The sequence below is a fragment of the Miniopterus schreibersii genome (assembly GCF_964146895.1).
Source record: "Miniopterus schreibersii genome assembly, chromosome: 16".
NCBI lineage: Eukaryota > Metazoa > Chordata > Mammalia > Chiroptera > Miniopteridae > Miniopterus > Miniopterus schreibersii.
The window spans coordinates 38,979,190-39,004,661 of record NC_138116.1 but is presented as its reverse complement, the minus strand read 5'-3'; the positions used below and the strand labels follow the sequence as shown (position 1 = coordinate 39,004,661).

The following is a 25,472-nucleotide window of genomic DNA, read 5'->3' as shown; positions in this document are numbered from 1 at the left end:
TGGAAAACATTTTATCACTATCTACTCAAATACTGTTTCTCCCATATTCTCTCTATAGCTTTTCTTTCTGGAACATATATCTAATATTAGTTATACTTCCCATTTTCTTGGCATTCTGTATAATTTCCTCAAAATTCTTTTCCATTCTACTAATTCTCTCTTTGGTGGTGTTTAATCTATTATTTACCCTTTCCACTTTTAATTTCACTTACTACTTTTTCTTGTTTAGAAGTTGTATTTTTTTTTCTCAAAGTTACCTGTTCTTTTTTCATTAGATTTTAATATTTATTTGGATAAACCCTTTTTCTTTATATTTGCTATAATTTTAATAGCACATATATGTATGTGTGTGTGTGTGTGTTTCAAATTATTCTGTTCAGGTTCTGGAAGTACAATTATCAGACTGTGTGGCTGTAGGATGAGCTGATCTTTTGTGGGATGTTCCTTTTTCCTTCAGAAATATTGTGGTTTGTCTTTCCACTACATTTGTTTTTTGCACCTACTGAGCATTCTAGGTTAATCACTATATAAAGATCAATTTTTATATGTTTTATGATATAGTTTAACTTTGATGGTTTCCTGTACTTCTACAGTAATATAAAATCACACTTCAAACTTCTAAGAAATGAAATACTGGTTTTGATTTTTCAGAAGAAACTTTTCCCCAACCAAATGCAAGCAGTGAGAGAACATTTCCCTTGTCACTGCCTTGTGCTCATGGGTCTACATTTCTTCCCACTGTACAAGGAATACAGTTCTTTAAGGTCTCTCTGCCCACTCTGCCCATGCCTAATGCTTTGTGTTCTTTCTCTGTGTGAGACAAAAAAAAACCAATCCCCTAGGTTATTGGCAAAAACAAAAGAAAACACTATTTTCCATCCTCCCAGAATAAGTACAAAACCAGTAGTTTCTCCTTCCTTTCTTTGAATCCAGCCACACATCTTAATTTCTTTGTATTCTATCCAGAAACTGTTTGTGTGCATAGTGAAGTGTTTTCAGGTTACCTCTGTGTACAGAACTCAGTTTATTTATCTCTCCAGATACCCTTGCTCATGTTTTTCTGTTGATAGCACTTAAAATTTCCATGAAGATCTCCTAGCCCCAATGCATTCTGTAGATACAAAAGAAATGTTTCCATCTCTGTGCCTTCCTTCTGGATATCTACTTGTTCAGTTTACTAGGGTCTCTGCAGGGCTTTCTCTAAGTCCCTCATGTCACTCACAGGCATGTCATGTTTGCCTTGCTGTGCATGCTTGTTGCCTCTCATCCTGGGCTTTCCTGTTGCTACTGAGGCTGAGATACTGGGGGGCTCTTTGACATGTGCATGTCTTTCCCAGCTGGCCCAGCGAAGTGGAAGATAGGAAGTGCCACTGGCCCACTTGCATAACGAGCTCAGCCTGAGTATTGTGGCTCATGTCATGGATGCTGCCTTTCTAGGGGCCAAAGATCTGGTTTCCTAGGTGGTCACTGGAGGGCCTAGGAGGTAAAACCAGATGCAGGAGAGTTGATATCACAGGGGACAACTTTAATCAAAGACAGACGAGAGCTAGCATGAAAATTCTTCCCCCTTCCTTCTCTAGGATGGACTATTAAAACATGCAGTGGTTTCAAACAGCATCTCTGAAGACATCCTGAAAGACTGAGCAACCAACTGTGCTTGTTATAAAAGTTGTGATATAATCCCTTTTAATGTGCTCCTTGCCTTTCCTGACTCCTGTTTTATCTACCCTGTCCCTTCTCGCATTCCCGTCCCAGACGTGTACTTCCTATAGGCTGCTAATACCTAAGAATTTTCCTCAAGCTCAATTTTGTAGAGAACTCTGGCGAAGATACTCATTTGCCACCTAACTGGAATCTGTAACCCCTCTCTTTGCTTGCACTCGGGCAACAATCGGAACAACGGGGGAAGACAGAAAGTCTTTCTGAGAGAAAGGTACTTTCCCTCTGTTTTTTTAGATGGATATCAGCCTTGAACAGGCTCTCAAAGCCTCCTTTCTTCCTCCCTCATGGCCTTATTGCATCTTGGTGCTGCACACAAGGTAGTGTATGGAAATCGCCTGCAGCGTAGGATTAGGCAGTGCTGAAGCAGCCAGGTTCTAGAGTCACATGACGGGCTGCAAGCCCTGGACTTATACAGCCCCACCTTTGGTTTATATAATAAAGTTTAACTGGACATCAATGGGGCCTGAGACATTCCCTTGGTGCTGCTATTTCCTCTCTCTTTTTGTTAAGCAAATTATCTTTTCCAACCATGCCTCTATGCTGAATCTGCAGGGTACTTCTGATAGTAATCTTCATTTTAACTTGGAGGCTCTCTAAAATTTCATTGTGAAAACAATGTTCTTAACACAGTGCTTTATCACCAGAAAAATGCTACATGGAAACATTTAATCATAAAATCTCAAAAAAGGAGAGATAGAGGAACCTGCCACAGTGCACGGTAAATGGGAGAGAATCAGGGTTCATTAAAAGGCCAAACACACTTATACGAGAAAATGTAAAATCGTGAACATGTCTAGGAGACTGGGAGCGAGAAGATATGGGGTTTAGCCCTGCCAACGATAATTTGTGGTCCTTGAGTAGTTCAGGCTAACCAAATTGACCCTAAAATGCCTTCTGAACCCCCTTACTACATGAGGAGAAACCCCAGGAGAGGAAGAGACAGAATCTTGCCTCCTATGGAAGTTGAGGAGGGTTAGATAGTCCCTCTCTCGGTGTCCTGGCAGTGAGCTCGCAGGTGGTCAAGCTTAGCCAATGGACTGATCTTGCTCAAGACTCTGACTCTAGAGCAAAGCAACCATTTTGCTCACTATAAAGCAAGTGACCACTGAGCATTATTTAGGTGGTGGCAGTGTCAACTCCTTCTGGGGCCAGTGGTCATGGCAAAGAGGCAGCTGTGGCAAAACCTGTGCCAGGCCACACTCTCCGTGAGCTATGTTACAGCTGCAGTTCTGCCCCTACCTTCCCTTGCCTCCTGGACAGTTTCTGAGCCTGGATCTTCAGCTGTGCTATTTGAGTCTGTGAACTATGTGACAGTGTTTGGTGTTTAAAAGCCAACACATGAATTATGTTTTTATTTGTCTTTAGGTAAATAAACACAGGGAGTCCTAAACTTTTAAGAGAAATGTTCACTCAGAAAGGTTTTGCGAAGAACAGGGGGAAAGTACTTTAAAACACACGGGACATTATGATGTTCGTAAGTGGAACTGGAGATCTATAAAGTTTTGCTAACATTCATGAACTCTGGCCTCTGACCAGCCCACAATGAGATCGGGTTGACCAGCAGCCGAACGTCAGCATTTCCCATCGTTCAGTAAATACAGCCAACAAGTCAGACTCTACGGCCATTTGTAGATCCACAATGCAGATTACAATATCAAAACGGCTCCGATAAGTTTTGCAGTAAACAAACACACTCTAGACGTTAATGTGCCCTGCCTTTTCCAGATGTATTTGACTGTGTGGGACTCTCTTGTTCACGGGACACCTAGAACACACAACAGAGCTAATATTCTGCTGAACCCAGTTTGGGAAACGCTCATCTGTTAGACGAGACCAAAATCCTATAGCACAAAAGCAAACAATAAACTATAGCAAAACCCACAACAAACTCCAGGCCTGTAAATGAAGTTTAATATACATAAATGACATAGCTAATGAACAACTTCATTAATAAAGATTTTGTTTACACCTTTCATGTAATCAATAATTATCTGGCTAAAGTGATATATTCTACTTCATTAAGTGACACCGTGGCCATTAGGGCCTGTGAGGAACTGCGCATTCATCTGGGTTTTAATTGTTTCGGCTCTCGTCAGGGCCTAGGCTCAGCCAGTCAAGACTGTCAGCTACACTCTCAAGGCATAAATTATGTCCTAGGCTTACTGTAATTACTTTCGTGCCGAGGATTATGGATAAACAGAACATAATTTGTTCTAATGGTTAGGGGCAAGGTCAGACACAGATGAGTTTGAATCCTGATACTCCAAGTGTCATCGGAGAAGACACCTAACCACTTGGTGCCTCAGTTTCCTCATATGTAAAATGGGGATTTTCCTGTTTCGAGGGCTTGTTTGAGGATGAAACTTGATGTAAAATGCTTCACACGCTACCAGGCACATAATAAACGCTCAATAAACGCTCACTGTTATTTTATGAGTTCACCCACTATTGTCCACTTGTAAGAGTAATAACCTTCTTTATCCCTGGAGAACATATATAACCACTGCAGTGCCGACGCAGCCAGCAGGTTTCTGCATCAGAATGATATTTACCTACGTGCCATTTACAAATCCTCTGGGTTTCAGGTAAAGGTCCTTGGGGGGAGTTATTATAGGCAGGTTTCGAAGGTCTCCTTTCGTACCTCTCACAGAGCGTGCTTCTGAGGAGAGCTGGGGAAATGACGGGGAAGCAGGGCGGCCCCTTGCACTCGAAAGAGTTTGCACCGGCTGACATCTCAATGGCGGGGAGGGGCAGGGAGAGAAGGCATGTTTTCTGTATCACTCACCTTCCTGTCACACCTCAGCAGGAGCCCAAAGCCATTCTGAGGGCGGCCTGGGTCAAAGGAATCCCTCTAAGGATGTGCCAACAGGGCTGCATCAGGGCCAAGGTTTCTGACAGCCTATCAGGGGTGCCAGGAAGCCTGCTCCCAAACCCAGCGGTGAGGGTTAGACGGTACGTGGGTGCTCTAAAGCGGCTTATGCCAACACTCTCCCAGAGCCTTTCCCGCGGCCGTCTGGCTTTTATACGGGCTGGTAAAGCTCACAAAAAACAAAAAGAGGGACAGGAACAGGAGAGGCGGAGGAGAGAGGAGGAAGGTGAGGAGGAGAGAGGGAGGGGGGAGCCAAGTGAAGGCGGCCGGCCAGCGGGCCTGCAGAGCGGGGCGCCTGCCCCTCCAGCCCTCCCCGTCTGCTGGCCTTTCGTGGTGACTGCGCGGCTGCTCCCAGCAGGAGATGGGGGTCTGTCTTTCCAGCTTCGGAAGCCAAACTGGTCTTGTGACCTGCTTTGGCCAACAGAATGAAGCCAAGGGATGCTGGCCGGGCTCTGAGGCCAGGACTCACGAGGCCCAGCGTGCCTCTGCGCTCTCCCGGACACGCTGCCGGGGCCGGCAGAACAGGCCAGGCGCCCACCCACGGAGGCTGACCCCCCTGCTGACACACCAGAAAACCCCACAGACAGAAGACCTGTCCTGCTGAGCCAGCCCAAACCGCCTCCCCAGGAGATGTTTGTTAAATAAATGGCGGTGGTCCATGCCCCAGTTTTGAGACAGTTTGCTAAGCAGCAGTAGAGAAGGGACACAGAGCAGAAGTGGGTGTCTGGTGGCACTATTCTTCCTCTGTCCTTCCTCTTCTGCCCTCAAATGCCTGGACGATATGACAGCCAGGATTTTCCTGCCAGCAAGCAACCATGAGGGAACGGACAGACCTCTTGTTTTGTGAGACAAAAAAACTCCTCCTAGTTTAAGCCAGGTTTTCTGTTACTTGCAGCTCAAAACAATCCCAGCTGAAAAGGGGGTGTTACTGAAAGCCTGAGCAGAGTTAAGGTGATTGGTGGTGGTAGATATAGAATGGGACAGTGGAAGGGGACAGCGGCCTGCGGGATACAGAGTCAAAGTGCATTCATTCATTCATTCATTCATTCATTCATTCTCTTTCACTCAGTCATTTGAACATGCACTGCTGCTTATCTGCAGAACCGGGAGTGGAGAGAGCCAAGAGGAGGGGAACCAGACCCTGCAGGCTCTCGTGGCTTGGAAGGAGGTGAGGCGTAGCCCAGTCCTGCCTCCCCCCAGTTACCCCTTTGTGTTGTGACATCCCTGGCAGGCTCCTCATTACCACACAGCCCTCTCTCTGTTTGCTAGAAAGTGACTTCCAATCACACCATAATCTGCCTACATTGCTGTTACCCACTCTTCACAGTCCCAGTTTCTAGTGCTTTCTGCATCCTTCCTGCAAAGTATCCTAAGAGCAATGGAATGGGCACAGTGCACAAGGTTGGGCTTGTGGAATGTACAGAACATAAAACAACAAAGCAAGTTTATAAAAGTCTAAATTTCCCTCAAAATCGTGCTTTACTTTAAAAATTCTAAAACACTATACTACAATACGCCAATCACCCTGCTAGGCACTTCATTCTCATAAATCATATAATTCTCCCAACAGCCTCGTGCGATATTATTTTGTCGATATTAAAGATGCAAAACTTAAAGTTCAGAGATTTTAAATAATTTATTTCCCAAGGTCTCAAAGCTAGCAGAGTGGGAACGGTATTTAAATCCAGTCCCACAGGTCTCCAAAGCTGATCCTTCCACCACAGCTTGCTGTTAATAAGCAATAGCCTCACATATTCAGACACAACCTTTTTCTTATCTTCTCCAATGTCCTTTTGGAGAAAGAAGCTAAAAACCACACATCACAGACCCTTTCCAAAAGGGAGTCAGACAATGGTAGGCATGCAATAGTTCGGGAAAACGGAAGGGAGAGGCAGAGTTGGTGTTTTTTTTTAAGTCGCTGCATCCCAGAAAGTCTGGAGACCATCTGAACACATCCATTGGAATCCCGGGTGATGTGGGTGATGGATAAAGCTCTGGGAACCTAGAAGATGCTAATCACCTAGCAAGGTCAGAGAGGCAAGGTGAGGAAAGAGGAGTTGCCCCCAGGATTCTCCAGGTCTGGCTTGGTGGGGGTCTACGATATTCTTGGTGAATTAGAGGTGATTTTGGCAAATTAAAAACCACTAAGGGGGCCTTCAAAACCTATCTAAGAAATGTTTAAAATTCATGAATGAAAATTAGTGAGGAAGAGAACAGGAGAGACTAAATAGAGCAACGTCAGTCTATACAATGGAATACGTTAGATAGACCAGTGGTTCTCAGGCCTTGCTTACACATGAGAACCACCTGGACCACCTGCTAAAAACAAGATTGCTGGGCCCCTCCCCAGAGTTTCTGATTCAGCAGGCCTGGGGTGGGACCTGAGAATTTGTATTTCCAACCTGTTCACAGGTGACCTTAATGCTGCAGGTCAATGGGCCACCACCACCTAAAGTACTCCTGGAGCCCACCAGACTGGAGTAGTGACTGTAGAGGCATGCTGGACCTAATGGATGCACTGAGGAAGACTGGTTAGCATCCATCTGCAAGATGTCCAGGTTACTAGAGGACCGTTGATCAGGGTGGCCCACTTTCCTAGCAAGGGTCAGGGAAGAAGCTGGACTTTAGAGTTAGATCTTACTCTACCACTAACTCTAATTGGACCCAAGCTCAAATTCTAGCTCTGCCACTTAATAGCTTCCCTTTCCTGGACTGCACCAGGGACATCCTAGGACCTAACTTGTAGAATTGTTATGAGAATTAAAGCAAACATAGGTCAAAGACTAAAAAGCGATGCTCAAGAACTGATATTGCTTCAGGATATTGGGTAGTCATCCAACTTCCTCTGAGGGTGTTGACTGGGGTATTAACACCGGAAAGGTGAGGTCAGAGCCAACTTGTCTGACCCTATAAACTGCAGCTTCAGGGAGTCAAGGCTTGTTTAAAGGAAGGTCTAAGGATCAGGGATAGTTCTTAGACTCCTGGAAAACTGCAAGGTGTCTGTGTCTTAACCCACGGCAGTGTCTATTGCCAATGAAAGGTGATGAGGAGAGCTGAAGTCTTCCACCAACATTAAGAATTCTGTGACACCTATGAGCTCTTACCACTTTGCTTCCAGCACCATCTAAACCTTTCATTTGGGTGCTCCTGGACTTAGAGAAAATAATATGATCAAAGATATGTGTATCAAAAGCAACACATTAAGTCATACCAACAATGGCCTACTAAGGTAAATTGGGATGATGGCATCCAAGGGAGCATGGATTCTGATCCTTAATGATATTATCCATATGTGGTTGGGATGGTACCCCAAGAACTCCTGATTTTCTCAAATAGACACATGACATTGTCAGTTACTAACAATGATAATGCTGTACAATAGCTTCATGAACCTGGAACTATGGATCCTCTTGAGTTTGATGACCTTCTATTTTATCTGTAATCCAGCATGTAAACCCATGTCCAATTTTTTTTGAGATAATTAGAATCAGTATTCTCCATAGAACAATATTGCAAAGGGAAGTTAGTTACTTTCTGACCTAATTACATGTGTAACTTTTGGAATTTGTACTCCCTTCTTCAAGAAGAAAAGCTAAAGTTATTTCAGACACTGTAGCTATAATGACACAATGATAACCTGGGTCTAATGAGTAACTTTATCAAATTAATTCTTTCTGAAAGGATCAATTTTTATGCTCGGAAAAAATCACTCCAGCTTTTCTATGTTTTGATCTTTGTAACTAATTTTAAAGATTACAGTGTGCCTGCTCCATTTGCTCTGTGAGTCTTGTGATGTCCCCAGTCGAAAGTAATAACATTCGAGCTTGACCAAAACCCAGTCTTTATAACTCCCAGTGCGTCCTATCACCCTGGCCGATTAAAGTCAGTGGGTTGAATTAGCTTTCAGAATTTTCACAGTTTTATTATTACAGCTTCAATAAGGCAGCCATGAGCAAGGAAAACAGCTGGGATCTTCACAGTAAGAACCATCAGCCTCAACTACATCCCACCTGCCTTGATCAATGGGCCAATAATGGTTTAAACACTGGAGAGATATTTTTCTGGGGTCAGTAATGAATGGATGGCTTCAATTTCCTGGCAGTTTATGTCCAGCTCCTTACAGTCTGACTGAAGCTTCGTGCCTACTACAGAACTCCATTTCTGGGTAACATCAGCTGAGATGTCCATTGAGGACATAATACTGAGAGGACGTATCCCTTGTATCAACCTATTTGGGTGAAGTCATACATTAAGAAACGTTCTATATCTTAATTTTTCATGACAGTGGCTCTCAAATTGGGCTATGCTTATCAGAACACACATTGTTGAGCCCCACCCCAAAGTTTCTGGTTCAGTAAGTCCAGAGTGGAGCCCAAGAATTTGCATTTCTAACAAGCTTCCAGGTAATGCTGCTGCAGGTGGTATGGGGGCCACACTTTGAGAATTAAGTTCTAATGGTTTCCCACGTGGCATACAAAGGACTGGGGACCTAGAAGCTATTGTGAAGCCCTTACCTTGCTGGATACTTTTCTTTCACAGAAGAGTCCGCCGTAGAGAATTTTGTTAAAGAAAAATCAGCTCCTAGATTCTCCCACTAACCTCAGACTTGGGAAGAGGCAGTGTGTCTATCTGGTCTGGGAACAGCAGGCCCTATTTGTTTATAGATGCCAGAGAGACCACATCTCGGAAGAAATGGCTATGCAATAATAGAGATTCCAAGTCTTCCTTTTTCAACCTTGGTGAGGTCACCAAGGAAATGGTTCACCAAAAAAATGAAAAACTCAGGAATGAGGGCAAAGTTATATCACAAGAAGGTCCTTAAATGTATGAGCAGAACCCTCACTTTAATCTTCTTCCTGGAGAAAGGGGATTGGATGCAGCCCAGAGAGCACAGGAGGGGGCCTTAGGTTACTGGTTGACTCCCAAAAGAGCCATCTTATAAGGCCAAAGAGTGGTATTATTTACAGGAGTATTTTAGACTCAGAAACCATCAGGAGACCTTCTGATTCTAGCATTCCACTCTTACATCCAAAAGCAAATACAAGTCTAGAAAAACAACAGCATTGTTCTCATTCTGAATAATTTTTTTTTTTTCATATATAAATAATTTGCCCTTTGGACGGTTCCTAAGTCTCTCTTTCCTGAGAGGTGGGTATGTCTGTATGCATGTGTGGATTTGATAGAGAAAACAATGAACTGGATATACCTAAAATTTGAGGATTGCTACTCTAATAAGATGGAGAACCCTAATGGCCCATTCTGCTTCCAGGGTTCAAGTCAGGTATCTTACTAATTTACTAACACATGAACTATGGGGGATGTTAATAGCCATACTGAGAGTGAAGAGCACAGACCTGAAGCTAGTCTACCTGCTCCCAACAGAGACTCCACCAGCTGTATAACCTTGGCCAAGTTGCCTAATCTCTCTGTGCCTTAGTTTCCTCACCTATACAATTCAGGTAGTAACAGCACTTCTCTCACAGGGCTGTTATGTTGAGTAAATGAGTTAATATACATAAACTACTTAGAGAAGTGCCTGGCACATGGAAAATGTAATATAAGTGCTAGCTATTATTATTTATGTCCAAATACGATGCCATCCCTCTCCTTTTGTTCCACGAAAATTCCTCATGCTAATGCTATTTAGACTGGCTAACGTCCAAAATTTAGACTACTGCCATAATTATCTACATATGGCAGCAGGATCTTTCCAGAACAACCCTAATGATCTTGATTAGAACCAATCACCTGTGCCTATTTAACAGCAGAATGATTGACAGGGTTTTGGAAGGACTGGGTATTCCAATTATACACTCATTGGGTATGGACCGCTTTTAGCAAATATGCTGCCAATCAGAATCATGATAAAACAGATCAGTCTCTGTGTATTTCATGCAACCCAATAGAGAAACCAGAAAAAAGAGAGAGAGAGAGAGAGAGAGAGAGAGAGAGAGAGAGAGAGGAACCATTGATTCAACAATGTTGTTTGAGCTTCTGCTATGTTCTGAACATTTTGCAAGAGGATGTAGATTGAGAGGCGGGCAAGCCACTCCCACTCACAAGGAGCTCACTGTCTAGTGAGGGAAACAGACTAGAAAAATCAACAAATTATGCACAATATACTAAAGATTATAACAGTCAATCTCATGAGCTGCTGGAGGAGCAGAGGAGTTATCTAGAACTGCAGTGCCTATCATGGTCTGGGGAGGTGAGGTCCTTACATAGTCAAGAAACAACGAAATAAATGACAAGGAGGAGCCAGGCGTGCCAACAGGCGGGCAAACACATTCTGAGCAATGCTGTGCACACAAGCTCAGAGGTACTGATGATGCTGAAGGAGGTGGAAGAGGGAGGGAAACAGGATGCTAATTCTTTAGGGTTCTTAAGAATAGCTGGGGTATAAAATGACAGAAAGTCGAATCACAGAACCACTCCGGTTGGAAACAGCTCCTGGACCAGCAGTTCTCAGCTGGGCCCACACAAAATTACCACCTGAGTAGCTTTAGAAGCTACCAATGTCTGGGTCACAGCCCCAGAAACTATGACTTGGTTGGGGATATAGCCTGAGCAACACAATGCTTAAAACCTCCCCAGATCCTTCTGATGTGTACCCAGGGCTGAGAGTCTACACCTTTGTTACCTAAAGTTTGCTCCTGGACCAGCAGCAACCCCAGGGACTTGTCAGAAATGCTGTGTCATAGGCCCACCCACATCTACTGAATGAGGATCTTAATTTTTACATCCGCATGTGACTCACATGAGAGTTTGAGAAGCACTGACCGCAGCTGCGTATCAGAACCCCCTGGAAGCTTGTCAGAATTATAGGTGGGCACTTCCATAGGCTATGATTCAGGAGGTCTTGGGTGGAGCCTTTCATCTGCACATAGTTTTTAGGTTTTGGTGAGTCTGATGGGCAACTGGAGTTGAAAACCACAGTCTTCCTGTGCAGATAAAGGTGGACAGAGGGTCCATAAAAGGAGGGATTTAGTCAGATTGCTCTTGTGCAAAAAGTGGGGGAGAGGGGAGGCAGATGCTCCCTCTTCTCACATAAAGGGAGTTCCACATTGAGAAGAGGAGCGTTATGCAGCTCAGGGATTTTTGTGGGAGGGGCTTCACGGCCCCTTGTAGCTGTGGGGGGAACAGATGGAAATGATAAATGAGCCCACAGGTGAGGTCATCGTTTTTGTGCTATAAAATGACTCACAACTTCAGTGTGATTTTCCAAAAGGAGAGTTGAGGGGCAGAGTTTAAATTGCCTTCTGCTCAGTGTGTGTGTGTGTGTGTGTGTGTGTAGTAGTGCAATGGGGCATTATTGTGTGTCCTCGAGCATCTTTTGGTTCTTATAAGAAAATACTTTCTTATAGGAAGTCCTTGTGACTCATGCCTCACACTGACCATCACCATCTGGCCTGTAGCTTATAATCAGTAGAGTTCAAGGCCCATATAAGCAGTGAGAAGACACATGGAGGTGGCCGGCCAAACAAAGAAACAGCCAACTGAGTTAGCCACACTCATTTTTTTTCCTCTTCCTCCCCTGAGAGAGCACTAGAAGCAATTTGGTGTCTGGAACAGCAGGGAGTTGGGATACAGAGGCTCAAAGCCTCTGGACTATCCTCACCTCATTCCAGTCTTCAGTTGGCCAGATCAGGACCTTGCTCCAGGTTCCCCAGTACCATTCCCTGCCCAGCGAGATTCTCACCAATTGAATCTTCCAATTGATTCTAGACAACTGATTCTGCCAATTGTCTAGCACAGAGTCAAATGCAGTGAATGACTGATTGACTGACTGACTGACTGACTGAATGAATGAATGAATGGAGTGGATGAATAGATGAATTAATAAAAAAGATGTATTCTTCTTGTACCTACTCTTTTCATTCAAAAGAAAAAGAGTCTCAGTATCACCTGCACCAGGAGCATTATACCGAGTCTGGCTTTTACCTCCCTAGAAGCTGCTTGATATTTTTCTTTTTCTTTTGACAGAGCACCCCGCTTCTCTGGCTGAAGTGTATAATTTCCTACCTAGCTCACGAGAAGGAGTGAGAGCAGGTGTGAGAGCTTCCTGTGCCTGGGTGTGGCCTCGGCACTGCAGGGCACTCTCCCTGCTGGCCCTGCCTTGGGGTTTCCAGGTGACTGTGCTTCTGAGTGGCCCCAGTGGAACCTGCCCAGAACTGATTGACAAGAGGCCTCTGGGAATATTACCCAGGCTCCTTTCTCTCTGCCTCCAATTACCCAGGGAGGGAGCGGATTGAGAACATATTTAGAAAATGTGTTCATTGTTGCTTTAAAAAATCTCCTCTGTAATTAGGTACTATGGGGGTAGTCAACCACGAAAAGCGACAACCAGCGCTGTCAGGTTCCATAAAACAAGAGAAACCTATGAATCTAAATGAAAAAAGAGGCTGGCTGAGCCTCAGCACCTGTCTCAGCCACTGCACGCCTACCCCCACCTGAATGACAGCCTCAACTCAGGCGAGGCCCGCTCTGCCCAGGCATTTCCAGAGCCTGAGCCCATGCTGTTGACGCGAGGTCACGGAACCTTTGATCTCTCTTCCAAGATCCCTCTCATCAATAATGGAGTCAGTTTGGTTGTGCCCCCTTAGTAAAGCTTCCAGAAAGGGCCCCTGAACCTCCCAATTGCAACACAAACAAACAATCTGATTCTTAGCACATTTTGCATCACAGTGACTCCTAGAGAGTAACTGCATCCATGGGAAGAGGTAAGAGGTGCAAAGACCGGCTTTTGGACATTCCATATTGTTCCCTGATGGCTTTTGGACATTCTCCAGTCACCTCTGAGCCTTGGGAGCGATCACCCTGACAAGCGGAGCGATTCCGGCGAGTGTGCATTTTAAGTAGGGTGCTGTATAAAGCCTTAGTTGCATTAGCATAACCACCAAGAAGCATGGTCTCTCAGGGGCATTTACTCTCTGGGTGAGCCACATAGGATGAGTTTTCTTTCAATTCTCTCTCTCCACAAAGGAGTTGCTTCAGGGTACCAAAGATAAAGGATGAGAGGCTGTGAGGCAGCCAATTCAGAGCTCCCAGGCAGAGCACCACAATTCTCTCCACAGGATGCAGTTACCAGTACTCCAAGTATTTGTCTGACCACAGGAAGAAACTGCACCTTCTGGCATCTTCTGATAGACACTACTGTTCCTTCGTTTACAGAGGTTTGCTTCTGTGCCTTATAGTAGTAGTCTACAGTTTCCACCCAGCAGTGACACACCCCATACTATTCACAATTTTATTTGGCTCTCCTTCCAGTGCAAGAAGAATACATTTCTTTGCTCTCTTGAAGTTCAGCATGTCCATGTGACCTGCACTGACCAATGACAAATGAGTGGAAGTCACATGTATTACATCAAAGTGGAGAATTTAAGAGCTAATGTACCACTTTCCATGCTCCTCTTCCCCTCCCACATTAGCTGAGAAGGTCAGTATTTTAATTGTATAAAGTGACTCAGAGTAAAGAACATAAGGGTATGTTCTCCCACATATTCTGATAGACTCAGAACACCTCCCATTAAGTGGGAAAAGAGGTATGAGACCAGAAAGCAAAGGAAACAGCAGTTCTGAGGAATGTATCTCAAGACTAACTGCATATGTTTACTAGTGGAGTTGACAGGAATAAAATAGGTAAGAAACCTCCTGTTTAACACAGTCATCCTGCCAAAGGGACAGGGAATCTGATGCTCTTCAGAACTTAAAACAATCCCTGGACCTCTGACATTTTATGAAAAGTGAGTGGGCTGAGAAAACTGTGTAGGTTCTAAGGATTACATATTCCCCCACATCCATTTCAGATATGGCCAAGGAAGATAATGGAAAACGGAGAACCTCCTGGAGCCAGGAGCCATGGCAAACGCTGGACAAGGAAGCCCCTCCAGACAGCAGAACTGCAGCCTAATCAAGGAACACTCCCCAACCCAGATTGGGATTCCTCACAATATCTGCTGAGAGAAATTTCAAAATTGCTAAGGACCAGTGCCTGGCAAGTGCCTCCCCTTCTTCCCCTTTCTGAATTGAGAGAGCTTGTTGTGGTTTCCCTGTTCCTATTCTACCACATTGGGGGGTGGGGTGGAGGAAGGTACATACTTTTAGATTATAGATCTCTCAAGAAATTAAGAAGAGCCCCCCCCCCACCACACCTGATGTGGGAACTTGGATGTGGGGAAAACTTTTGGAGGTTAAAGTACATGGAAAAAACCAAGATTTATCTAGAGCTGTAAAGTGTGAGTGGGATTTAAAGTAAGTGAAAATGTGGGAGGATAGACATCTTAAGTTTCAGGAAGGCAAAGAGAAAAATGGTGCATTCTGTGAAATGTTAAGTAGACCTGGCAGGCTACCAATAGATACAGTCTGAACTGAGTGGAGGGCAATAAGAATTACCAGGAACACAGAGGAACTTGAATGCTTCTTGAAGAAACAGAGAAATGGGGAGCTACTTTAAGATTCTGAGCAGGAGTATGATTTGAGAAAAATGATGTTGAAGAAGGATTAATATGGCAACGGACTGTGGGAAGGTACAGGGCAAAGAAGGGAGAGACAGAAATTTCAGTTAAGCAGCTATTAAATTAAACTGGAAGTGAGTTTTTGAAAGTGTGTATTGGGAAAGTGAACGAAAGATTCAAAGCACGTGTTGATGATAAATAAATACAATAAGGATGAGGGAAGCATATATAAGAAATTCAAGCAAAAGTGCTGCTCATACTTCCAGATGGGCAACTAGAAGAAAATTATGTCAACAAATTTTCATCAAAAATAGAAGTCGGTTTTGGAGGAAAGATGCAGATTCAACTTAGGACTTGCTGAGTTTGAGGCAATGGCAGAAAATACAGGCAGATTTCTCCCTTTCTCACTCCCAATGCTACTACTTTGCTAAAGACTATCAGTGGAATTCATCAAGAAGACAAGGGCTGAGAGAGGTGATGGACTTTAGGATATTTGGCCTAAAAATAACGATGACAGGAGTCACGCATGTCAGTACATCCCCTAACAGAAAGTTTCAAGAAAGCAAATAGAGAGTTAACACAGAGCATGGAAAACTGGCAGTAGTGTTGAGTCTAGTTCTTTGCAGGAAGAGTTGCGTCATCTGCTAACACCCCTCACCTTCCACATGGTTCAACATTTCCATAAAAGTTGTGCTGATCCCTGTTCTCCTGCATCTGCCATTCTTGGAAAATGGAAAATGGGGTGATCATGTAACTCCATGCTTGTCAATGCTACAATATTGAGTCCTACACCCAATTAATAGAGTTAATAATAAATAATTAGGGTTTTCCACCATCAGCAGCAAAAGTAGGAAGCGATTATTACTACATTGCACATAAGGCCACACACTATGACTGATAAATGTGATTTTACTTCACATGTGTGGCTTTATCCACATGCCTGTATATCCCATGGACCCTTTCCATCTCTCACACAACTGAAAGCTTTCTAATCACACAGCTCTGTTCTTAATTCCAGCCCTGTTACTGTATTCTAGCTATGTGCTTAGCATAACCTGAAAACATAAAATGCCCGGATTTTAAATTACTTCGAATAGAAAAGTAAGTCTCAGCAAGTTATCTTTTGACACCGGCCACAAGTCCTATTGTAAACAAGGACAATCTAGGGAAAAAACACACAACAAAAAACAACAAACAAACAAAAAACTATGCAAAAGAGCCTGGCTGGGCATGGTTCAGTGGTTGAGTATCAACTTAGGATCTAGGAGATTGTGGTTTAATTCTCGGTCAAGTCACATGCCCAGGTTACGGGCTCCATCCCCAGTCGGGGGTTTGCAGGAGGCAGCTGATCATGACTCTCTCTCATCATTGATGTTTCTCTCTCTCTCCCTCTCCCTTCCTCTCTCTGAAATCAATAAAGATATATTTAAACAACAAACAAACAAAAAATTACATGACAGAGAGAAGAAAGGAGATAGCAGCAGGTCTAAGTGAGAAAACACTGAAAAAGTGTCCTAGGTGGTCGAGGTACTGACTAAATGAATCCAACACACCAGCCTTCTAAAGCGCTGCTTCTGGAAAAGAAGAAGGTAAAGGGAGGGGAGAGAAGCTCTTTGGAGATTGGCTGGGAAGGGGAAAGAAGCACAGAAGTGGGGCCTGGGGTCCCGTAAGACAAAAGAGGGAAACGTCCGAGGACACATATCCCTTTTCTAGTGATGATGATAATAATAATAATAATAAAATTCCATTAGAGAAACTGTACTTTCTATACTGATAGAAAAGGAAGGAGACTAACCCCTGGGTGTGAACACACAATAGAGTATAGATGTCATCTTATAAAGTTGTGCACCTAAAACTTATATATGTTTTAAGTCACGTTACCCCAATAAATGTAATAAAAATGCTTATAAAAATAAAGAATCCAATTAAAAACAAAAGAAAAAAGAACAGGCTGCCATTAAAATAGGAACCTTACAATGCACCAAATAAAAAAATGGCCAGAAGAAATGTGAATAAAGATGTACGAATATCCTGCTAAAAAACATAAGACGAGAACACAAACCTTCTATTGAGGACAACTTTCTTCTACACTACATGAAAATAACCATCAAGCAGAAGAAACTGCATACAGCATGCTAAAATAAATTTTAAAACTTTAAAGACACATTTGTAGTTATTAAAAACCCCCCAAAATACAGTGTGGTGGTTGTGGGGAGGGGTGAGTGTAGGTGGAAGAGGGAGTAGGAGGAAAACGGTGATGGGAAAAAATATAATTTAATTTTCAAAAACCTGAAAAGAAATTAAAAAAAAAACTAAAAACATATAGCACAAAAAGAAATAGAAATTTAAAGAGAATTCACTGAACGAACTCAGAAAATGTATGAAAGAAAAAGACAAAATGAAGACTAATGTAGAAGATGCCTAAAAGACGAACAGAGTCGAAATAAAACCTATCGAAGGCATTGATGAAAGGCAAGAAAGCATCAAGAGAATAAGAAATGAACTAATGAGTGTCTTCCTTTCTGTCTGGCCGCAGCCATCAGGTGAGCAGGATGGGCGCTGACAGGCACCCCCAGGAGCTGTGGAGGAAGCAGCGGTTGGATGTGATGCGCTTTGCTCTCAGGGCGAGATGCTGGCAGAACCGCCACCTCTATGTGCCCACCCCCACCAGGCCCCAGAAAGCTCACAAGCTGGGATAGGAGGCCAAGCAAAGTTATGTCATAAATCATATTCCTTTGCTCCACAGTAGCTGCAAAAGCCCTGTTCCTAAGGGTGGCACCTCCGGGAAGCCTGTCCATCATGGTGATAACCAGCTAAAGCTTGCTCCAGGCCTTCAGTCTGGTGCAAAGAGCCAGCCGGGCGCCACTGTGGGGCTCGGAGAGTGCTGAGTTCTTACTGGGTTGGTGAAGATGCCACAGGCCGATTCTTTGAGGGTATCCTCACTGATCCGTTCCATAAGGCTGTTAGAAGGAATCCTGAGACCCAGTGGATCACCAAGCCGGTCCACAAACACAGGCAGATGCAAGAGCCATGGCCTTGGAAAGGGCCACGGGCTCCACCACACTATTGGTGTTTCTCCCCATGCATCTGGGAGAAGGCACGGTACTCTCCAGCTCTGCTGCTATGGCTAACATAAGTAATGTTTGTAAAATTCTTACCCAATAGACAATTTAGAACAGTAAAAAAACCAAACTAATGAAAGCAAAAATAACTAGATAGAAAGTGGTTGAATGGGAAGACAGGAAAGAAAAACAACATATCTGTAACTGGGGTCCTTTAAGAAGAAAAACAAAGCCAGGGAAGATAATATATATAAAAGTATGTTGCAATAAAGCTTTCTTTAAATATTGAAAGAGCCCATCAGATACCTGGAAAATGTACTCATAATGATCAACTCGGATGTCCTACTAAAACTAGCAGACTTCAAAGATAAAGAAAAAAAATTGTCAGGACTTTCAAGCAAAAAGATCAAATAACTTACAAAGTTAGAAGAATTAAACTGTCAACAGTCTTCTCAAGAAATAACATACAAAGCAAGAGAACAATGGAGCAGCATTTTAAAAAAAAGCCTCAAGGAAAGAAAGTGAGAACCTAGAATTTTACCACTAGGCAAACGTTTTTTCAAGTGTCAAGACTATAGAACAACAGATTCAAGATATAAGAACAGGGAATTCTGCATCCATTCTGCAATCTATTGGAAGATGCATTTCATCCTACCATGAGATGAATGGGAAAAATTTACAATACAGATATCTGTCTCTATACCTATTTCTCTCTCTACCTATCTCTATTTGTATCTATCTAACTCAAAGACTAAAACACATGTTGTTTGGAGGATAGATTACTAATGTACAGATGCTATATGTGCCAAAGTAGAAATAATACAACTAAAAAATGTAGGGAGGAAGTAGAATAAATATACTGATTGTTGTATGGGAAAAAGGTATAAGTTAAAGGATTCAATAAAAACTGATAAACCAGAAGGAAAAGGTTAACACTTGAGACTAAGGAGCACTAAACATTAAGCACAAAGGTAACTACTAGAAAAGAAAAAACAAACATACAACCAACTTAAATAGAAAAATTTAAAAATTAATTAAATAGCAAAAAGCACACATTTTGCAGTGAAAGTTATTAATAAACTACCCTCCAAAATCACTGGGGCGTGATCACGTTATAGGAAAATTATTTCAAATCTTCAAAGGCCACATAGTCCCAACGTTGGGCACATGACTGAAGAAGATTCCCAGTTTCTTTAATAAAGCAAGTGTAACATGGATATTAAACATGATGGTGAGAGTGTGAGAAAGAAAACTAGAGACCCTTGTGGTTCATGAATATTGATACAAAATATAAAAAGGAAACATTAACAAACAGAATCAAATTACCATATAAAAACAAAACAAAACAATACAACATGGCCAAGTGAGATTTATTCCAGGAATGCAAGACTGAGTCAATGTTAAGATATCCATTAATATCATTCACCACGTTAATAGATTTAAGGGAAAAATCATAGATCATCTCTATAGATACTGAAAACGCTTTTGACAAAATTCAATACTCATTCCTTAAAAAGCTCAAGAAAATAGGAATTGAGGGATACTTTTTAAACATGAATTAATCTGAATCAACATATATCTACATATCTGTCTATCTATTATCTATCTATCTATCTATCTATCTATCTATCTATCTATCTATCTATCTATCTATCATCTATCTCTATCTATTATATCTACTTTGGTCCTAAAGCCAGTAATGAGAAAGCTATAGAGCATCTTCACTAAAATCATAAAAGAGACAAGGATGCCCTCTGTCTCTATTACTATTCAACATAGTATTAGTGGTATTAAGCCAATGCAATCAGACAAGAGAAGCCAATTAAAGTCACAAAGGTAAAGAAACAGCAAAACTACCTCTATCTGTAAATGACATTCTAGTGTACCTGGAATGGCAATAGCAACAACAACTCAAACAATAAAATAAATTGACAGCAGGATACATAATTAACACAAAGAAATCAACAGCCTGCATATACACAAACATAACCAGTCAATGGTCATAATGGTAAAGAAACCCCAATTAAAAACAGCAACTGAGATGATCAAATACTTAGAAATAAACCTAAGAGCATGTGCACCTGAACCAAGGGACACATTTTTCTTTTGCTATAAAGGACATCAGTGGTACATGTGAATTAGGCAATGGTATTTTATCAAAGTCAATTTTCTGGTTTTGATAATCATATTGTGACTATGTAAGAGAATGTCCTTGATATCAGGAAATACATACTTAAGTATTTAGGGGTAAAGGGCCATCATATCTGCAACTTACTTTCAAATATTTTTTTAAAATTATGTTTTTTTAGAAAAAAAGAAAATGTACATAGGTATGTTTATATATACATATAACATGTATACACACACATAGAAAGAGACAGAGACGAAGAGAGACAATGATAAAACAGAGGTAATGAAATGTTAAAATTTGAAGAATTTGAAAAGTATACCGAAATTTTTGTATTATATTTATAACTTTTATGTGAGTCTGAAATTATTTCTCAATAAAAACATTTAAAAGATATAAAGTAATAAAAAGAAAGCAAGTGATGGGCCTAATATTGGTTATATATATGATGATATAATAGGATGAATTATTTAACAACCATTGGGGAAAAAATAATTGAGCTAGATCTATTTCTGCAGATACTGAATGATCTCCAAGCCATATTAGTTTTAAAAAGCAAGATGAAGAATGGTGAATATATTGTATTTGCGTGTGTGTTTAAAATACCTATGACTGGAGCCGTAGAGTACAGTGAAATAAAAAACAAAGGGGTACTGATTCTCACAGAGGTGTAAGGGGATGGAGCACAGGTCTGGAGATGACTGAAAAAAGAACACGGGAAGGTGCCTACACCATTTCTGACCTTGTGAATCTGCACACATGTGCATGTCCTGGACCATCAGGACTAGAGAGCATCTTGTAGAAAAAGTTGATAGGGAGGGAGATATAAACCCAGAGATGTGAAGCAATCTTCCCAAGAGCACATTCATCTGCAACAACTTCTCAAGTTCCTTGACTCCCAGTCTACTGTTGCTTCAGTTCATTCCTCATCCATTCATTCACTCATCCATTCATTCCTCATCCATTCATTCCTCATCCATTCATTCACTCACAAATACCCACTGAGCATCAACTGTGTGCCAGGCACTGTGCCGGTCACAAGGAACGCAGTGGTCATCATACCCAGACGTGGCCCCTGCTCACATAGTTAGAGGCAAAGACAGACATCAGGCAAGAAATCACACACATTTAAAATATTTTTTTGAACAGTATGGGAAAGTAAATAGTAAGGGTGCAATTAGAAAACATAATGAAAGATCTAATTTCCATGCGAAGGGCAAGGCACGCTTATTCAAACGGGAAATTCAAATGGAGACCCGAACAATGAGTAGACTAGTCTGTTAAGGACCAAGGAGAACATTCCGGAGAAAAGGAACAGCTCACGCATAATTCCTAAGAAGGGAAGAAGAGAAAGCATGCCAGTTCTGGCTAGACGCGCTGACCAAAGACAGCAGCATCCTCGGGGACCCCGGCGGTAAGCGGGGACCAGATGGTGCAGGCCTTGCATGCCACATATTTGCTTTCCTCCTGACTCATGTCAACAGCCAAACAGATAAGGGAGGGAGAGTATGCACACGTTGTCATTTAAGAGCTCTGAACTCAGCTGGCATTTTTAGGATGGGTGAGCTCCATTCCAAAGAGTTAGGGTTAGTATTTACGACTCTGGCTCCAGTAGAGAGCCTCTGACAGATCTCTGCTTTAGGTCAGACTAGGCAAACTGAATTAGGTCAGGTTAAATTAAGCTAGAATAACTTCAATCCTTCTGGCTGCTCAGTAGAGGACAGGATGTTGGAGGTAAGAATGGAACTCCTCGTAGGTGGTCTTTGCAAGTTGTCTAGATGGGAAGGGAGAGAGTTGTGGGTTGGGAAGCTGGTTAAGAAGGGGGCAAGCAGTGGGCAAGGGCGAGAGAATGGAATGGAATGGTAATGGACTTGGAGGGGGTGGTGAGGACAGCATGTAGGGTTCGGCTTGAGCACCTGAGTGGCTAGGGGTGCCAGCTGTTGAGGGACACACACCTTCATTAGCACAAACATAAGCTTCTGTCAAACTGGCCGAGATCCGATCTGGGCAGAGCTGGCGTCCATGCCACAGCCCCCTCTATTTCAGTTGAATGGATTCAGGGTTCAGGCACCTGTGTTCAATTGCTCTTAGCAAAAAAATAAAATAAAAATAAACAACAAGCAGAACCCAACCTCAACCCTGTTCAAGGGACAGATACTTCATAAGCTCCGGCCCCCTGAACCTGAGGCGCACATTCACGCATGGCTCGTCGAAGGGCCTTCAGGTATGAACTGGAACAATCTGCTGCTGTCCTCGGGAAAAGAATCACCTCTCTCCCATGGTACGCATTATATGGATGACCTCCTGCAAGAGTCTCCGAGTGTGAGCGGAACAGGCCACTCAGAATGCATGAGGGTGTTTAAACTCACAGCCCTCCTCTGCCAGAAAAGCTGCCTGCCTCACTCTGTGCTGTAGCTCTGCATTTAGGAGGCGTCTTATCCCGAAACAACCCCAGAATATTAAAGAACAAAGGGTCTTATTCTTCTCCGATGCTCTGACTGACACAAGGAAACTGAGGCCTGACACGGTATCACTACCACGGGTCAGAAAGTCCACGTCTGGGGCACAGCTCAGCACTGAACCCGAGAGTCCATGCGACTCCCTGGGCTCTGCAGCCTGAGCTACGTGTGACTCCCACAGGGGAGGGCGCTCTCGGTGGGGGACAGATACCCGGGCTGACGGTAAGTGTTCTATGTCCACCTCTGCCTGTGGAGTCAGCCTCACGTAGAGGCCAGCTTTTCATGTGTTTGTGTCGCTTCTTGATTTTGTTGTTAAAAACAGAAGAGTAGAAAGGTGACAATCTACCAGGATTTCGAACTTCACTCCTAATGAGCCTGGGAGGATTCAGGACACTGCCTCCAATTCACCGCGGTCCTAGTTCCAGTTCCTGCAGCCTCCTGCAAGCACTGATGTCCCTGTCACAGGGGCATTTCTACCCCCAGGCCTTTGTTCAGGAGGCACCTTCTGAAGTGTGCCCCTGCCTCACTCTTGGCTCCTCCCCTTCTCCCTGCCTGCAGGGACCATCCCAAATCCCGGCCCCATCCGGAGGCCACTTAGGACCCCGCCATTCAGGGGCAATGTTTTCCTCTTAAGCCCACTCACTCTTTTCAGGATCCATTTTATGGAACCTCTCATTTATTTGGCAGGAATCGCACTGCCTGGCTTCTGGAAGGCAGCCCTGTCTCCCTTGTCTTCGCTCAACTAATACTTCAGTTTTATTGAAACAGACAAAACTCCATGATTCTGACATCTCGGGCAGGCCACTGGAGTCTTAGAAGGCCTGCTTGCATCACCCCTCAGGGCTCAGTGTTCCTCCTTAAATTATTTCTCCCCTCCTCAGCTACATATCAAATGAGGCTTCATGGCAAACGAATCTCAAAAATGGAAGTGACCTTGAAGACCACCTCGTTAAAATGCAGATTCTGACTCTGTAGGCTCAGGGTGGGGCCCAGGAGTCTCGGTGTCTCACCAACTTCCAGGGGATGCCCACGCTGCTGGCCCCAGTGTTATCCTGAGTAATACGTTTCCACAGCTCTCTGAAGCTGGGAATGTAGGAAGATCTACCACTGCCCGAGTGCTTAGTGCTCTGGTGCGTGATCTCCTAGCTCCACACTAGCCCTGTGAGTAGCCATTACCTTATTTTATAGATAAATGTCATAGAGGTCAAGGTCGCACAGCTAGCAAGTGCTAGAGCCAGGACTGAGCGAGCATGTCTGACTCCAATGACCCTCTCCTCACCATTTTCTTCTTCGACAGCCACCTCATGGGGGAAGTTAGCGTCACTATCTGGAGGGGAGGAAGACAGAGGCTGAGGCATGACTCAGGCAGGCAGGACCTGGGCTGTACTCTGCACATACATCATCTGCATAAAGCAGAGACCCAGAGTGCTATGGTTATATGCCAGCGGAGTCCTGAGAACATCAGTATTCTGTCCCACTTCTAGGTCACCATGAAATCCTGGCAACTGCCGATTGAGAGGCCGTCTTCTTGTGGCCACCGACTCCAGCTGGCGTGGGGACGGCCTCCCTACCACCTTCCCGGGACTTGACAGCCGCATAGCTTAGCTGCCGGGGCTTCCGAGACTCTTGGCCGTGAGCAGCAGAGAACGAGGGAAGCCAATGCCAAGGGCTGGCTCATGGGAAGGGGAGATTCCCAACTTGGACGACCGTCAGTGCCAAGAACAATGCCAGGAAGAGACTGTTCTGGCCACAGAACTCCCCTGGGGCCAACTTGAGCCGCCGCGGGTCATGGCAGGAGAAAGCTCAGACCTGGCAGCAGTGAGCAGCTGGGAAACAAGGCGAGCACAGGCCGAGCTGCTCGACCTCTGGCTGGGCAAGCCCGCTGCTGGTAAAACATGATCCTCTCCCCTCTCCCAAGGGGGACTTAGGAGACCACGGAGACTCAGGTGCTAAAGGCGTCCTGTGTGCTTCCCAGTCCTGCCTGAGCAGAAAAGGAGTCAGGCTGGCAGAAGCTGAGGAGTGAGGGATGTTTCTCTGATCTCTATGCGCCAAAAAGACTTCTCTCTGCTGCACTACTGGAGCTTATGGGAGAGCTATCTGTACCTGGGTCACTCCTCTTTTGAGAACAAACATGTGCCCGATGGGTAAGAGTTGAAACTTCCCAAGGCAAGGAGACTTAACAGTGCCTCCTGACTCTCCTCCTCTGCCCTGTACTCTCTCTCCTCTCCTTACACCTGCCCAGCAGATTGTCCCAGTGGACCACCCAGCACCCTACAAGGGTCAAAGGCAGCAGGCCCACAAACAAGCATTAAACCACGACACGTATGGTCCAGCACTCAGAGAATGGTCTGATGAACGCGAACCTATCTCTGTGCCACCATTGACCCAGGTAGCGAGAGCTGGGTGACAGCTCAGAGACCACATCACCTGGTAGTTCAACCCAAGCTCTGCCATCAGAATGAGGTGAGTTAAAGGAAGGTGAGGAAAACTGGTGGGCCGACTTCCTCGGTGCCTCGAGTGGGCAGGTTGGGTGGTACCACCTTAAAGGTGGCCCCTTGGGTGGCTTAGGAAGTGGGCCCAGAGCACCATGCTCCTCGATCGAGCTACAAGGTTCAACTGCTGCCAAAAGTGATCTAGGTGGAGACAGGGTCCTGGGCCAGCACCCTCCCTCCTTCCCCAGGGGTCACGGGTGCTCTTGTTAGAAGGGCCAACCTGGAGAAGGGGGTTTTGTAGAACAGCTACCTTTAAGCAAAATGGCTATGATCGCAACCATTAAGC

At 43.9% G+C, this 25,472-nt stretch overlaps 1 protein-coding gene and 1 pseudogene across 5 annotated transcripts in view; one reads left to right on the top strand and one right to left on the bottom strand.

Annotated features, from left to right (window-relative positions):
* Positions 1 to 25,472, bottom strand: part of SHISA6 (shisa family member 6) — a gene marked incomplete at both ends in the record, with an annotated part of 269,709 nt that overhangs the window by 108,466 nt on the left and 135,771 nt on the right. The gene's annotated exons all lie outside the window — the stretch shown is intronic.
* On the top strand, positions 17,598 to 18,181 carry LOC308568753 (large ribosomal subunit protein eL15 pseudogene; annotated as a pseudogene). Its single transcript has one exon. The product of its transcript is annotated as a large ribosomal subunit protein eL15 pseudogene (transcript).